The following is a 16,844-nucleotide window of genomic DNA, read 5'->3' as shown; positions in this document are numbered from 1 at the left end:
ACTAGAGCGACTCGGCGAGTCTATACGTGTTCACTGACTCCCTAGGATCCTCTCTTGACAGGTCGAGTACTTCTCTCACTCGACGAGTTCCACCTGGCATGAATCGCGGGGCCACCACGACTCAACTCGCCGAGTCTCAAGAACAACTCGCCGAGTTCCAGCTTGACTCAGTCCACCTGTCAACCCTCTCTGACTCTCCCTGAATCACTGAGTCAACCCTTAACTCGGTAAGACCACTCGCTGAGTGGTTATGGACAATCTTCATGCTACTCGCTGAGTCTGTTCTTCGTACTCGGAGAGTCTAAGCCATGCATGAACTCAAACTCACTCCTGAGGTCAGATCCGTTCCAGTAACTCATAGATCCAGTCCTTCCAAGCACATTTATCACGTAAAGTTACAATCTTGGTGCTCATGCAAAGGTCCAAAGGCCTTATTTGATGATATGATCTCCAGAATGCTATTCTAAGCTCATGGCCTCCATTAACACTCATAAAGCTTGAGGGAAAAGAGTCTCTGGACCTCTTTTGGTCCAGATCTAAAGCATCAACACAAAAAGAGGCCAATTACTCCATGAATCATTCCACAAAGAAGCCCTAACTCTAAGATTTACACCAAGGGCTGAGAAAGGAACGAATGGTTACCTCAAATGAAGTCTCTGGACTCAGGAATCACTGGATTAGCACCTCATTTGGTCTCCTCTTGCCTTGATCCTCTTCTATATGCAAAATCACCCAAAAATAATCAAGGATCTTCCTTTTTTCTCTCACAAACGCTCAATGACTCTTTTAGGGTTCTCTCTGGGGTTGGTGGCTGCAAATGACGGCCATAAGCCCCTTTAAATAGGTCTCATACCCTGAAATTTAGGGTTTCATTAAACAGCATGGACTCGCCGAGTCCACCTTTTGGACTCGCCGAATCCGGACGCGAACCCTTTCCCAAACCGCGATCATACTCGGCGAGTTTGAGATCCAACTCGCCGAGTCTCCTCACAAAACACCAAAATTAAGAAGAATAAATAATACCTGGGAATCCGGGCTGTTACAATTCTCCCCCACTAGAACTAGACTTCGCCCTCGAAGTCTCGCTCTGCAAATAACTCCAGATGCTGCTCACGCATCTCAATCTCCGGCTCCCAAGTCATCTCGAACCCCTTATGATGCCGCCACTGAACCAAAACCAAGGGTATCTCCTTGTTTCTCAGAACCTTGATTTTCCGATCTCTGATTGCCACTGGTCTCTCAGCATAATTCAGGCTCGCATCCACCTGAATATCCTCTAATGGAACCACTGCCGACTCATCGGCTAAACATTTCCTCAGTTGCGACACATGAAAAGTGTCGTGAATCTGCCCCAACTCTGCTGGCAAATCCAAACGATAGGCTATCCAGCCTACCCTCGCGATCACTCGGAATGGACTAATATATCGGGGCCCCAACTTGCCCCTCTTCCTGAATCGAATCACTCCTTTCCAAGGAGAGACCTTTAAGAGTACATAGTCACCAACCAAAAATTCGAGCTCGGACCGGCGCCTGTCCGCATAACTCTTCTGGCGACTCTGAGCGGTCAACAACCTCTGCCTGACCTGCTGTATCTGCTTTGATGTCTGAAGCACGATCTCTGTACTTCCCATCACACGTTGCTCTACCTCTCCCCCACAAATGGGGTCCGATACCCCCTTCCCTACAACAGCTCAAAGGGTGGCATACTGATGCACTAATGATGGTTGTTATTGTCGGAAAACTCTGCCAATGGCAAATACGGGCCACAATTCCCCCCCAAAATCTAATACACATGCCCGAGACATATCCTCGAGTATCCGAATCATTCGCTCGCTCTGAAGTGTCCGCAGACATCACCATGGTAAACTCTAGCTCATTTCTCGTATTCATCTTCGATACCGAGCACCAGGTCAGCTTTTGGCCCCACAGCTGAACCCCCAAAGGTCACAGATAACATGATGCAAAACATCTCACTAAATTTCTCCCCGTGACCACTGTCACGGCCCAATGACATGCAAGTCACGGAATTCCCTTTTCCTCATAAAACATACAATCCAATCGAAGATCGACTCAGCTCTAACCTATGGCGTCTGCTGCGCACATTTTCCCGCGCACCTCGCTGACTTTCCCTTACAGAGACGGAGACCCCAGTCTCGTTTCGGTTTAACCACTAGGCTCCAAAAACTCAACACTAGGGCTAATCAAGCCTAAAACTCTTCTGCATCATGCACTTATCAGAGAACACTCCATCATCACACTCTCTTGCCGTCTAGTGGGTACTATGGCTTCCCGCAACATTACGACAGCCTCTGACTAGTGAGTACTACGGCTCCCCGTAGTATCACAATGCCAACTAACTAGCGAGTACTACGGCTCCCCGTAGTACCAAGACTCCCTCCCTCTGACTTGTGAGTACTACGGCTCCCCGTAGCATCACAACACCCTCTGACTGGCAAATACTACGGCTCCCCGTAGCATCACAACTCTCTCTCTCTCTCTCTAACTTGTGAGTACTACGGCTCCCCGTAGCATCACAACACCCTCTGACTGGTGAATACAAAGGCTCCCCGTAGCTTCAGCCTATACTCTCATTCTCATTACAACGCCACACTATGTTGACTAACTCATGCACTGAAGACTATCATAGATAGTTACACACACACTTGCCCCGATATGCATTACAGATTCTGGCGGCAACCGCCATAACACAGAACCTACCTCTACGGAGATCTACTTCCTTAAATAATCCCTCTTGATGACAATACACGAAGGGCTCCCACTGGAACCGTGGGTACATGATAAATCACCAGTCATATTAAACCCCAGACTCTAAATAACTCTAAAATCGGGACGCTATACGCGGAAACCACGAAACACCCTAACAGAGCATCACAAAGTCCTGCCTCTACCACTGATTCCCTTACTCCCAGCACCATACACATACAACAATACATTTCCTCTGAATCCCATAATAATTTCCTACTTCACTCAATGCGCAACTTCAGTGCATCCAAACACTCAATTGGAATACAAAGAAGGCGCTAACCCTTCAAAACACACTGATGATCCTCCGAAACCCTTTCCACTACTGCTCAAAATCCAAGCAAGAATACACATCCCAGCCCAGGAGTTGGCTACTCGACAATCTTCTACCCATATTTCAACCCAGAAGTTCTCAACTGCCCATGCCATCATTACGAGTCTTCCACTTGAAACGACTCTGACAACCACCAGATTCCTGACCATTGACCACCCGCCGTGGAGACACCCATCCTTCTCTCAGACATATACCACATGCATCATCTCGCCCCGCACCTTTCCTTGATCACTAATGACCCTGATCTCATGAATTCAAGCCGCAAGTTTCTGCATCCAACCCCTAACCGCTCTTGCACAAATCTCTGGTTTTCTCAATAAACCACCCGGTTCTCCCCCACTTAGGGTTCGAATCATCACTATCTGACACATCAACAACCTTACGAACTATTTTCACCAGCAATAACGCACCTGCCCCTGGAGAGTGCTACGCAACGCCTGATAATCCCCTTTAAGGAAATCAATCGATCTCATAACTCTGAACCTCAGATGAAACCCTCAAGAACTTCTCGTCATGACTGCCTCTAGTCGTTCCAAGTCTCGTACCAATCCAATACCAAACAACTCAACTGTCCAATAACATCACTGACTCATAGACTGCACCACGAAATCATCATACTCCCCCACCTCGACTCATCAACCGACGTTCCAACACATGGATCATCCCAAGAACAGGGACCCACTCCCATATTCAATACCCAACATAAATAGAAAAACCACTGCACTGATTAACTCGACTGGACTCCCCACTGATACCTCTACAATACTCCCTACTATACTCAAATAGGTGTAACGTGGTCCTTGACTATCTCAGTCCCAAATAGTTATCTACTCATGGTAAATCACTGTCTCGCAGCACACATGCTACCTGATACTCTGATGGAAAATCATCATCAATGACAACCTGCAGGGTTTTACCCCTAAACCCGAAACTTAAACATTAGGCCACTCATGTTCCGTACACGAACATAAATAGCACCACTCAGGTCATAGAAGGTGACATCTCCTCTATCGATTGATTGCTCAACTCATACCGAAATTCTCCCCTCCCTCTAACTCCTTACCAAAAATACTCTGATAGGCTCTCGACCTCCCTCTCAAGGGACGCCTCTTCGAACTCAATCATGGCCCACAGGCCTAAAACCCATAGTTTCGAATCTCTACCTCATCAATCGTGACCGGATAACCAGAGAACCACAAGCATCATTCACTACGAACCATGGTACTCATCCCATGACATCTCTTCTTAATATGCTCCGGTGTATGGTACCCGAACCATAACATCACTCCTCCATCTGTTCCGATGTATGGTACTCGAACCATAACATCATTCCTTCATCCGCTCCGATTTATGGTACTCGAACCAAAACTTCACTCCTCAATCCACTCCGATGTATGGTACTCGAACCATAACATCACTTCTCAATCCGCTCCGATGTATGGTACTCGAACCATAACATCACTCCTCAATCTGCTCCGATGTATGGTACTCGAACCATAACATCACTCCTCAATACGCTCCGATGTATGGTACTCGAACCATAACATCACTCCTCAATCCGCTCATTAGAACCTTCAGAATACTCCCTGTATCAAGTATGGGTCCTCTGCTTTCAGTAGTACGAGCCCATACTACCTGCCACATCTACCCATACTTTCCACACGGACTATCCCGGAGCTCCTAAGTAGCTGCTCGACCTTCTCGTTCACCAATTCCGTCGCGCGCTTGCTCCCCAGCGAAATTCTCTACTCTGCCAGCACACTCATCTGGCTAAGGTTACTCCCTAGGCTCTTCCTAGATTCCCACACTTCTCTACCATCATCTGCTGAAGAGCTCCTAATGATGCCAACCATTTACCTCCTGAATATCGTCATATTCGCTTGGTAGCTGACTCCCATCATCGAGAGTTCCACAAAGCACGAAGCAAGCAGCATTCGAGCATCGAAGAATATATATGACTCACTCTGGGTGATAACTCTGCTTGCTCTGCTCATCCTCGAAAGTACCACCGAACTCTGCAACTCTTCCCCTTGCGGGTTCTAACCATTGTTTCTCTAAGTACCACGGTACATATCTAGGTATCTCCCCTAGGTTACTCCTCTACTCAAACCCCCTAAGGATTCCAACTAAATATTCTCACTCATCACATACTGAAAAGCACATCACATATAACAGCAATTCCTAGGCTAAGGCATCACAAATCAGGCCACTCTAGTCCTAAGATATGGAATACCTAGCCTGTCTCTAGCATGCAATAATATCTCATAAAGTACATCATAAATATCTCATAACACAAAAGTAAGGGTATTCTGGGAAATCACCGTTCGGGCTCTGGCTGATTGTACACACTGCTCTTTCTCGCTTTCTCTTTGAACTCTTATTCGCTTTAGAAAATTATTTCTGTGAAAACTTTTCTTACTTCCTCAGTTTGAGTCCAGATTTACCCGAAGGCACATCCGAATCCCTCAAACCAAGGCTCTGATACCAACTTGTAACACCGAAAATTTCAAAATAATTTTTCATTTAAAAATAATCGTTTAATTCTTAAAAACACTTTGCTTAAAATCTCATTCATAATCGAATTACAAAAAATAACTCCATTTTCACTTGCATAATAAACCAGGATCCTCAAAACATGACTCTTTCTCTGGTGTGTACAATCGAGTCGGTGTCGTCCCGTGATCCTGAGAGAAAACTGAAACACATAACACAAAACACTGTAAGCACGAAGCTTAGTGAGTTCCCCAAAATACCATGCATAACACATATTAGCCACTCGAGGCTATAACTCTGTGGGTCCGTGGACCCTACTCTATGAACCCTCTGGTTCTAGCTCTGTGAACCTTGCGGTTCTAACTCTGGGAACCTTCCGGTTCTAACTCTGTAAACATGCACAACATAAATCACATAGAAATAATGCAGTACAACACATAGCATACAAATACTCTGTCACATAACTCTGGTTACCTACTCAAGGTAAAGTATAGTGAGAAGACTCACCTCGCATATCTCGATAACTCGCAAATCCCAGAAATCACTCGCGCTCGATCCTCCGAGCTATAATCCTCCTATAACACAATATATCTCTAATTAACACTTTCACAACTAAGGTTGACTACCCCTATCAAGACAACACTGGTCAACTCTGGTCAACGGTCAACTTTGACCGGACTAGGTGAGTGCACTAGAGCGACTCGGCGAGTCTATACGTGTTCACTGACTCCCTAGGATCCTCTCTTGACACGTCGAGTACTTCCCTGACTCGACAAGTTCCACCTGGCATGAATCGCAGGGCCACCACGACTCAACTCGCCGAGTCTCAAGAACAACTCGCCGAGTTCCAGCTTGACTCAGTCCACCTGTCAACCCTCTCTGACTCTTCCTGAATCACTGAGTCAACCCTTAACTCGGTAAGACCACTCGCTGAGTGGTTATGGACAATCTTCATGCTACTCGCCGAGTCTGTTCTTCGGACTCGGCGAGTCTAAGCCATGCATGAACTCAAACTCACTCCTGAGGTCAGATCCGTTCCAGTAAATCTAGATCCAATCCTTCCAAGCACATTTATCACGTAAAGTTACAATCTTGGTGCTCATGCAAAGGTCCAAAGGCCTTATTTGATGATATGGTCTCTAGAATGCTATTCTAAGCTCATGGCCTCCATAACACTCATACAGCTTGAGGGAAAAGAGTCTCTGGACCTCTTTGGGTCCAGATCTAAAGCATCAACACAAAAAGAGGCCAATTACTCCATGAATCATTCCACAAAGAAGCCCTAACTCTAAGATTTACACCAAGGGCTGAGAAAGGAACGAATGGTTACCTCAAATGAAGTCTCTGGACTCAGGAATCACTGGATTAGCACCTCCTTTGGTCTCCTCTTGCCTTGATCCTCTTCTATATGCAAAATCACCCACAAATAATCAAGGATCTTCCTCTTTTCTCTCACAAAACGCTCAAGGACTCTTTTAGGGTTCTCTCTGGGGTTGGTGGCCGCAAATGACGGTCATAAGCCCCTTTAAATAGGTCTCATACCCTGAAATTTAGGGTTTCATTAAACAGCGTGGACTCGCCGAGTCCACCTTTTGGACTCGCCGAGTCCGGACGCGAACCCTTTCCCAAACCGCGATCATACTCGGCGAGTTTGAGCTCCAACTCGCCGAGTCTCCTCACAAAACACCAAAATTAAGAAGAATAAATTATAGCTGGGAATCCGGGCTGTTACACTTTTATTTTAATTAAATTTAAACCAGTTATAGATTTATTAATTATCCATTATTTAATAAATTAATTAAATTAATAATAACATCTACAAAGATAATTATAATCAGATAAATTCATCATTATCTAATCTAGAATAATCTCCTAACATTTAGGTCTTATTTAGTTATCTAATATTACAAAAAAAAATCAAATTATAGCAGATTTTATAAAAGATAATTACCGCATAATAACCAAATAAATCAAGTTAGGCAAGAAAATCCAAAAATAAGATCTGATAGCCCAACACGGCGTGTTGATGTTCTAACACTTCTTGTTGTAGCCTAACACTTTGTGTTGCAGGCCAACACAGCGTGTTGGAAGAACATCACGACGTGTTTGAAGAACAGCATGACGATTCTGTTTTCTCATCTCTGTTGAAGTTCAACATTGTATCAATTCAATAGAAAACTAAACCTAAGCTTTGATACCACTAATGGGTTTTGAGCAGAACAAACAGTACTATGTGTGTATGCAACCCTAATAAGATCTATGTTTTCTCTAATTGAACATACAAATTGAACAACAAAGTATAAACCATAAATCTATTATACATAATCAAAATACACAAATTAGGGTTACAAAACATACCTTTGATTGTTATGTAGTAATAACAATCTTAATCCAAGCTTGAAAACCTTTGGTAGCAAGCACCACAAGTGCCGTGCCTCTAATGGCTGACACCCAAACCCTAGAAACCAAGGAAACTATAGAGAGAGAGAGGAGCAGAGATGCGGCCCTAAGACTCTTGGAAGAGTAAGTCACGAAATTCCACTACTAGAAAAATAGCCTTTTACGATGCGCAATTAATGACACACGCTGATAGAGGACGCGCATCTGTGGGTGCCCTAAAAATTAATGTCAGTTTTCCTAAATTTGAAGGATATAGTACACGCATTTTTGCGCGCCCTAAAATTAATGTCCAAAACAAACACAGAGGGCACATATCATAATAAGTGTGTCGTGTAAGTGTGTCGCTTTATATTTTTTAGAAAGGTGCGTTGGGGGTCTGCGAATCTCCACGTTGACAATGCCTTGCTGCAACTCACGATGGAGCCCAACGGTGAAGCAATTACATAACATGGTTGACTGCTCTGGCATGATTTGGGGAGAATATGGGATTGGGTAGTCTTCTTCCTCTCTATCTTCTTCCTCTGTATATAAATCCACCCCTCATCGTCATCTAAACACAAATTAACCTTCATACTTCTTCACTCAGAAGTGTTCAGAAACAAGATCTAAATCTCAACACAGGATCCTCATGATGTCCATATCTCGATCCAACCTCCTTCTGAGCCTTCTGCTCTTTCTTGCTTTTGTTACAAAATTCGCAGAAACACATAACTACGAGTTCAAGGTACGCCCTTATATTATACATAGTGTACCATAATCTTCATATACATTTTTTGTGTATCTAATATTCATGTTAATTTCAATTGTTGATTATGTTCGTAACTACTTTGATTTTCACAGGTTCAAGAACAAGCAGCAACAAGGCTATTCTAAGTATGTAATTCATGTCCTTTTGGCTGTTTCAGCTTATAGCTATTGGCTTGGAACTAGCTGCTGTTTGGGAAGCTATCTGTCAAGCACATGTATCAGGTATCCAATTATTAATATATAAAGGGACTATTTCAATTGTTTATAATATAATTAATATTATACTATTTTCATGATACAGAAAGTTATAAATGGAATTGTTGTTAATTACTGGGCTTGTATCAACTTCTCAAGAACTGTTCCAGATAGTATTGCTCAAAGTTTTTGTCATTAGTTGGTCCAAATGTGCCAAGAATCTGGCATGGTATGTATATAATCAACTCAGATATTATCTTTCATAAATTAGGTATTTAAATTATATACAAAATGTTGGAAATTTCAGGAATTTAAAATTGAAAGTGTGGTTCCAATCTACTCTACAAGACCAGATCAGGTCAAGAAGGCTTTAAAGCACGTGTATACAACCACTATAAACAAACTTGGAGGAAAAGAGTTGGAATTTCTTATTGCCATTCTCCCTGACAACAATGGCAGCTTGTACGGTATGTATCTTTCATATGCTTATCATCCTTCCATTGGAATTAAAGAGAAAACTTTTTTGTTTTTCTTGATGGAATAGAATGGACCATTCCATTCGATTCCTTCCAACCAAACAGACAGTAAATTTGCTTGGGTTTCAGGTGATGTGAAGCAGAGATGTGAAACGGATCTCGGGTTGATTTCACAATGTTGTCTTACAAAATATGTTCTAAAGATCAGCAAACAATATCTCTCAATTGTCTCCCTCAAAATCAATGTCAAGTTCAGACATTTTTCATGAGAAACTAGGCATTACTAACTCATTGAATTCTATTTTTTGATTTTGATTTTTTATTACTCAGAAGTCTGGAAAGGATAGTAACCCATCAATTGATGCGGTAATTACAAAAATAACCTCGGTCTATAGACTATAGTTTACTTGTGTTAAAATAACCTGGAATGGGAAGTGGTCCAGTTGTTGATCTATTACCATGATCATTATATGGCGGAACTGCTGTTCTTTTTACTTATCCACTTGATTTAGTTAGAACTAAATTGGCTTACCAGGTATACAATCATAATTCCTATAACTTTATTTTAACAAATAGCTACATACTTTTTTTAATATGCAAGTGTCTAACTAGCCCAATCATTTTCATCTGATAGTACAGGTTGTGGATACTCCCAAATTGAACATCAAAGAAGCCATGAGTAGCGAACATGCATTCAGAGGAATTAAAGATTGTTTTTCAAGAACTTATAGAGATGCTGGGATTAGAGGGCTGTATCGTGGAGTTGGTATGAATTTTTTAATTTCTCATACAAAATAAGTTTTTTTTTATTTGTAAAAATTGATTTTTTGTAGCTCCATCACTCTATGGAATCTTTCCTTACTCGAGTTTGAAGTTTTACTTCTATGAGAAAATGAAAAGCCATGTCCCCGTTGATTACAGAAAGAACATGATGGTCAAACTTGCTTGCGGGTCGGTTGCTGGTTTACTTTGTCAGACTTTCACTTACCCTTTGGATATTGTCAGACGCCAAATGTAGGGAATCTTTTAAATCTCGTATATATATATATATATATATATATATATATATATATATACATATATATATATATATATATATATATATATATCTATATGTATATAATCAAAGTATGAGATTATCAAGATACATGTTGTTTGAGTATTGAAGGTTCAACGTCTACAAGGCTCAAGCTCGCAACTGAAAGTAACAATGGGAACTCTTGTTATGATTGTCCAAAAAGAAGGATGGAAAAGTAAAACGAAATAAGTCATAACTGAAAGGAACAACTGAAAGGAACAATGGGAACTCTTGTTTTTCATAACCTACAATCAAAAAATAAACTTGGTAACAAAATAAGTCAAATAACAAAAAATTAAAGAAAAGTAAAATGAAATCTTGAAATTACTTCATCAATGTTGTGATTATATCCTGCAAGAATCATTCTTGCAGCATTTAAAGTATCTGCACATTTTTGATTTACAGTCCAAGTGCCAAAGTAGCAATAATATGTAATGTACTTCCATGGAAAGGCTCTGCTTTTCTTACAGCTGAATTATCAAGAGAAATATAACAATTGGTTTTGCTTACAAATGGTTTAGTTACTTGGATGGTAAGTACATTAAATTTTTACATCCTTATTTTCCCATTAATAATCATTATAACTTACAAGAAATTAGTTACATCGACTATCACATCTACAGTGGGGACAAAACTGCAACATGTTATTGCTACTTTGGCACTTGAAAGTGCTGCAAATACAGGAGGCTTCTTTGCTGAAAGGTTAAAGCCTCGAGATGAACTCTTTTGGTTTAAAAAGCCAGAACCTTTGCTCAACTTAATTCATTTTATTCTTTTCCAGGTTTGTGTAGTTTCCTTCCATTTGATTCTTCATTTCCATCAAGTGTTTGTTTTTAGGGCTAATAACACAACTTCATAACTCATGATCAATTTGTATGCAGAACGCGTTCGATTGGTGGATTGATTCTTTTTTAGGCTTATTCTGCATGAAGTGGTTATCAGGATATATCATACTTGATAAGGTTTGTTCAAATTTTTATAGGATTAAAGTACACTAAAAAATAACTTTTTGGGATTTCTCAATTAAAATTGTGAAGAAGCATTTCCTATGCTGCAGTTCCTGCTCATGCAAATCAGACTACCAGGAGGAAATTAGCACTTTTCCAGGTTCCTTTGTTACTAGGCATTGGGGAAGAAGATACGGCCCTGACTAAGGCAACATAAAGTGGCGATACTTATCTTGTTTATCTTGTTCTCTTTCATATATGGCAGAAGGTATTTATTGTTTTCTTATTTGATTAATTATAAAATAATACTAAAATTAGATTCTCAAATTATTGGCTTGTATAGAGACCAACATTGGAATTATTTGGAATGATACAAGATAGACCTATTGTGCGCGATCTATTCATACGAGACTCAAGATATCATATTTTGGCATGGCTAGAAGCTTTGGAGGAAACGAGGCTCAAGCAAAAGTAAACACAAAGAGAGTTGTTGGCACATAGTAAGCTAAATGATGCAATTGTATATAAATGAGTTCATTTTTTTACAACATTTACTCACTTTAATTTGGAATAATTATTTGTATTTGACATATAAGTGAAATGAATTATCTTTGTTATTTATGGTATTTTATTTTATATTATGATATTTTTAATGTATTATTTAATTTGAAAATTAGTAAATCTATAAATAATATTTTTTTTAAACATTTAAATATGCAAAAATGTGTGTCATCTTCATTTATGACATGGCCTTTCTTGACAGGGGATTTCTTGATACGCATTGCGTTTTATTAACACGCGCGTCGTAAGGTTACGACACGCGAATGCGTGTCGTCTTCCCTTATGACATGGCCTTCCTTGATACGCATTGCGTGTCGTAAACGCGCGTTGTAATTGTGCGTCGTAAATGCGCCTCGTCTATAGACGAAACGCAAAAGCGCGTCGTCTCTCTTTATGACAGGGCCTTCCTTGAAGCGCATTTGCACGTCGTCTGAGCCTTTTACGACGCGCAATGAGCGTCGTAAAAGGCTATTTTTCTAGTAGTGTTTTAAACCCTAATGGGTTTGTATATGAGTCTAGGAAGGTGGTTGATAAGGCAGGTATCTCCAAGATAACGCTAATCTCTTAGCTTCCTCCCTAAGGCATCTAAGGCACCCTTAAAGCCCAAGGAAACCCTGGAAAGCATCTAGATTTTGTCCACCCCTTATAAGAGGTTCTAGAATTTTTATACGCTCAATTATTGAACATTTTCACCTTTAGTCATCATACTTTTAATTAATCCAATTAATCCCAAAATTAATCCAATTAATTTCTGATTAATTATTAATTATATATTACAATTTCTAATGAATATATTATTCTGATAATATATTAAAAAATCATATATTTTGATTTCTAATTAATTTATTAACCAAATAATAAATTAATTAATCAATCTTCTCTCTCTAAAAGTCATCCTATTTAATTGTCAGGTTTGAGGGCAACCCAAAAGGACTATGCTACCATCAATTCAAGTTTATACCAATTATAGTTAATGGCTTAGAAACCTAATCCAACAGATTCCCCCTGGTGCTGATTGAAAAGATCATCAATCCTCAGAAATAGATAACGGTTCTTCACTGTCATCTTGTTCAACTCCCGGTAATCGATACACATCCGGTGTGAACCATCCTTAATCTGACAAAAGGATCGATGCTCCCCAAGGAGAACTGTTTGGCTGAATAAACCCTTTTCGTAATAGCTCTAGAAGCCGAGTGGATAAATCACGCACCTCAGGAGGTGTAAAATGACAAGGTGCCTTGTCAATTGGTGTCGCACCCGAAATTAGATCCATCTAAAACTCAACTTGCCTCACAAGACGCACACCCGGTAACTCCTTGGAAAAACATCAGGAAAATCGCGTACCATAGGAACATTAGAAATGGAAATCAAACCCTTCGCCTCAACCTGATTATCCACTACATGTGCCAGATAAACCATACGCCCATGCTGAAAACTTTGTCTCCCCTTAGCAGCAAAACAGAAGGTTGATCCTGACCTAGTACTCGCATCGTAGATGCTCAACACTCCCCTACTATGGTCTTAAACCATCACCATCTAACGCTCACAATCAATCAGATCCCCAAGATTTATTTAATATGATATCATAATTATTTAATTAGTATTGATCAAGAATTAATTTAGTGATCAAAATGGAGCTAATTAAATATGGACTCTTATTTATATATATATATGGATTGGGCTAAGATTTATTTAGGATGGGCTAAGAGTATATGGAGTCCATGGATAGTTCATGGAGTTTTTAACACATGGATCCTAGGTAAATGAAGAGTCATGGGTATTAGGGTTTAACCCTAATCCTCCATAGTCCTTGGTTCTAGAATTGGTACTAGTGTGTGTGAGCATAAGGAAGAGACGATTTCTATAAGTGTTCTTATTTTCTCAAGAGCTTCCAACTTGTTTTGGTGATTTGTGACACCACTTGAGGCATCCAAACTATTGGTGTTAGGCTGATAAACTCCAAGCAATCAACCACAAAAGAAAGGTATGTTATTCTACTTAAAGTTTTGTATTACAAGTACCCCATAACATGCTGGTTAGGTTGTGAACGTTGGAAATCTAATTTGCATGTATTTTAGAGAAAACATAGATCCAAGGTTTCTAGGGTTTCATGTACACCTTAGGAGTGTTAGTGTGCTCTAAACCCAAAACAGACATCTCCCAACGTAATATAGATAAGATCTATCGGATAACTAACACCGAAGATCTCTAACACACAACCCCGGTAGATATCAGTAGCGGAGACCGGATGCTCATCACATATAGAGACTCTCAAGGGTTTGCACAAGGTCTCCAACGCATCCGAGTCAAACAGCATGAGCGCAAGTACAAAACTCATACCTACACAATCAATAACATAAGTAACAATAAATTAGAAGAATAGTAAAGAATACATAGCAGCCTCAAAGTCTAGAACTGCTCGAGCCTCTTTTGCTGTCAATTGAAATGCTCTCCCTCGACCCTCATATGTTCTGTCTGGTTAAGCCTACTTGATCAAGTCCAAAAGCGGTGAAACAATGGTCATCCTTAAACATAATTCTCGAATGGGAGAACTTGCTGCCTTGTGGCTCAAAGCATCCGTGACCACATTGTCCTTCCCTGGATGATAAATAATCTCACAATCATAATCCTTAACTACGACAAACCATCTACGTTGCCTTATGTTCAGATTTGGTTGATCCACAAGCTATTTCACACCCTTGTGGTTCGTCTAGATGGTAAAATGGACTCTATAAAGATATTTTCGCCAAATCTTGAGGGCAAAAACTATTGCCCCCAACTCCAAATCATATGTCAGATACCTAACCTCATGGGGCCTCAGTTTCCTGGAAGCATATATGATGACCCTACCCACTCCATAATTATTACCCGAAACTTGTGATTGAAGCATCACAAAATACCACAAAATCCTCAACGCCCTATAGAAGGGTCAATAGCAGGGCCTCATATAATCTCTTCGTCAGCATCTCGAATGCAGTCTGCTGCTTTGGCCCCTAGTAGAAATCCACACTCTTCTTCGTTAAGTGAGTTAGAGGAATAGAAATCTAGGAGAAATCATGGAGAAATCTCCGATAGTAATATTCCAACCCTAGAAAACTTCTGATCTTAGATGGACTTCAGGATCTCCCACTGCATAACTACCTCAATCTTGGTTGGATCGACCAAAATCATGTTCTAATTAACAAGGTGTCCTAAGACCTGGGCCTCTCATAACCAGAACTCGCACTTAGAGAACTTAGCATACAATCTCTCTCTCTCTCCTCAACACTCCAAGTAACTCTTGGAGGTTCTCTTCATGTTGCTCCCTAGTCTTAGAGTGGATCAAGATATCATCAATGAAAACAATCGTTGATCGGTCGAGTATCGGTATGCATACTTGATTCAATAAATCCATAAATGATACTGGTGAATTAATGATCCCAAATAGCATCACCGTGATCTCATAGTGCTCATAATGAGTTTGAAAACCTATCTTTTCGACATCCTCTTACATGACCCTCATCAGGTCGTATCCCGACATCAAATTAACCTTGGAAAACCAAGATGCATCCTGCAGTTGATCGAAAATATCATCAACCTTGGAAGTAGGTAACGGTTCTTTACTGTCAACTTATTCAACTCTTGATAATATATTCACATCTAATGAGAATCATCCTTCTTATTAGGGTTGTTCACTGTTCGGATAAAACCGAATTGTCCAATTGGACAATTTGGATTGGACTATTTGGATTGGATAATTGGATTTTTGGATTGGTTTTTAGAAAAACCGAGTTATTATTTTGGATTGGTTTTGGTTTATAAAATAAAACCGAATAGTTCAAAAACTAAATAACTATTTATCTTTTGTTTATTTATATATATTGTTTGTTTTTAATATACTTCTTTTAATTATTTTTTAAGTGTAAATTGTTTTTTTTAAATGGATTTGATTGTATTACCCAATAAAAAACCTAAATATATACTTCTCAAATGTTTTATCAATAGAATATTAAATGATAACGCATTTTTTTAACGATTGTTCATAGATTTTAATTCACAACTAAACAATTTATTTTTGTTAAAATTTGTCTAACATTTAGGTTTTATAAATTTTAAAATGATACACCTCTAGAAAACCGAATTGTAAAAACCGATCCAACTGAATTGTAATTTGGTTCGTTCATACCGGATTTGAATTTAGTTTGGATTGTTCGGATCCATGTTTTGAAAACCGAAATCCATTTGGATTCACTTCATTGAATCGGATAGAACCGATCCATCCAAACGAAAACCCTTACTTCTGATTCACAAAAAAAAAATCAGTGCTCCCCACAGTGCACTGCTCATTCGGATAAACTGCATGCCCAATAATTCCTGGAGCTGATGGACAAATCATGCATCTCTGGTGATGCGAGATGATATGGCACCTTGGTAATTGAATATGCACCGGGAATCAGATCGATCCTAAACTCCACCTACCTCACAAGAGACACACTTGGTAATTCCTCTAGGAAGACATCTGGAAACTCCATAAGCACTGCCACATCATTGACCGAATCCTTCCCCTCGACTCGATTTTCAACGACATACACGAGATAACATGAACACCCATGTTGAAGACACTGCCTAACTCTGGCAGCTGAATAAAAAATTGACCCAATCTTGGTACCCTTTCCATAAATGGTTAGTTCTCTCCTACTTGGGGTTCGAACCACCACTATGTGACATCCCCATTTTCACGGCCAGAAAAGACCAATTTTGTTTATGCTTTGTTTGAAAATTAGAGTAACATTTTAAATAAAAGTGTTGCGGAATTTATCCGAAAACAAAATATGATAAAGATTTATCAAAAGCATTTCCATAGAAATGTA

At 39.9% G+C, this 16,844-nt stretch overlaps 1 pseudogene; it reads left to right on the top strand.

The window, feature by feature from the left end:
- Positions 1-8,874: 8,874 nt before the first annotated feature.
- Positions 8,875-11,814, top strand: LOC122195457 (protein argonaute 12-like; annotated as a pseudogene).
- The last annotated feature ends 5,030 nt before the right edge of the window (positions 11,815-16,844 follow it).

Source organism: Lactuca sativa, chromosome 8, assembly GCF_002870075.4.
Source record: "Lactuca sativa cultivar Salinas chromosome 8, Lsat_Salinas_v11, whole genome shotgun sequence".
Classification (NCBI taxonomy): domain Eukaryota; kingdom Viridiplantae; phylum Streptophyta; class Magnoliopsida; order Asterales; family Asteraceae; genus Lactuca; species Lactuca sativa.
The sequence above is the reverse complement of the archived record's forward strand: the minus strand, read 5'-3'. Positions and strand labels throughout refer to the sequence as shown.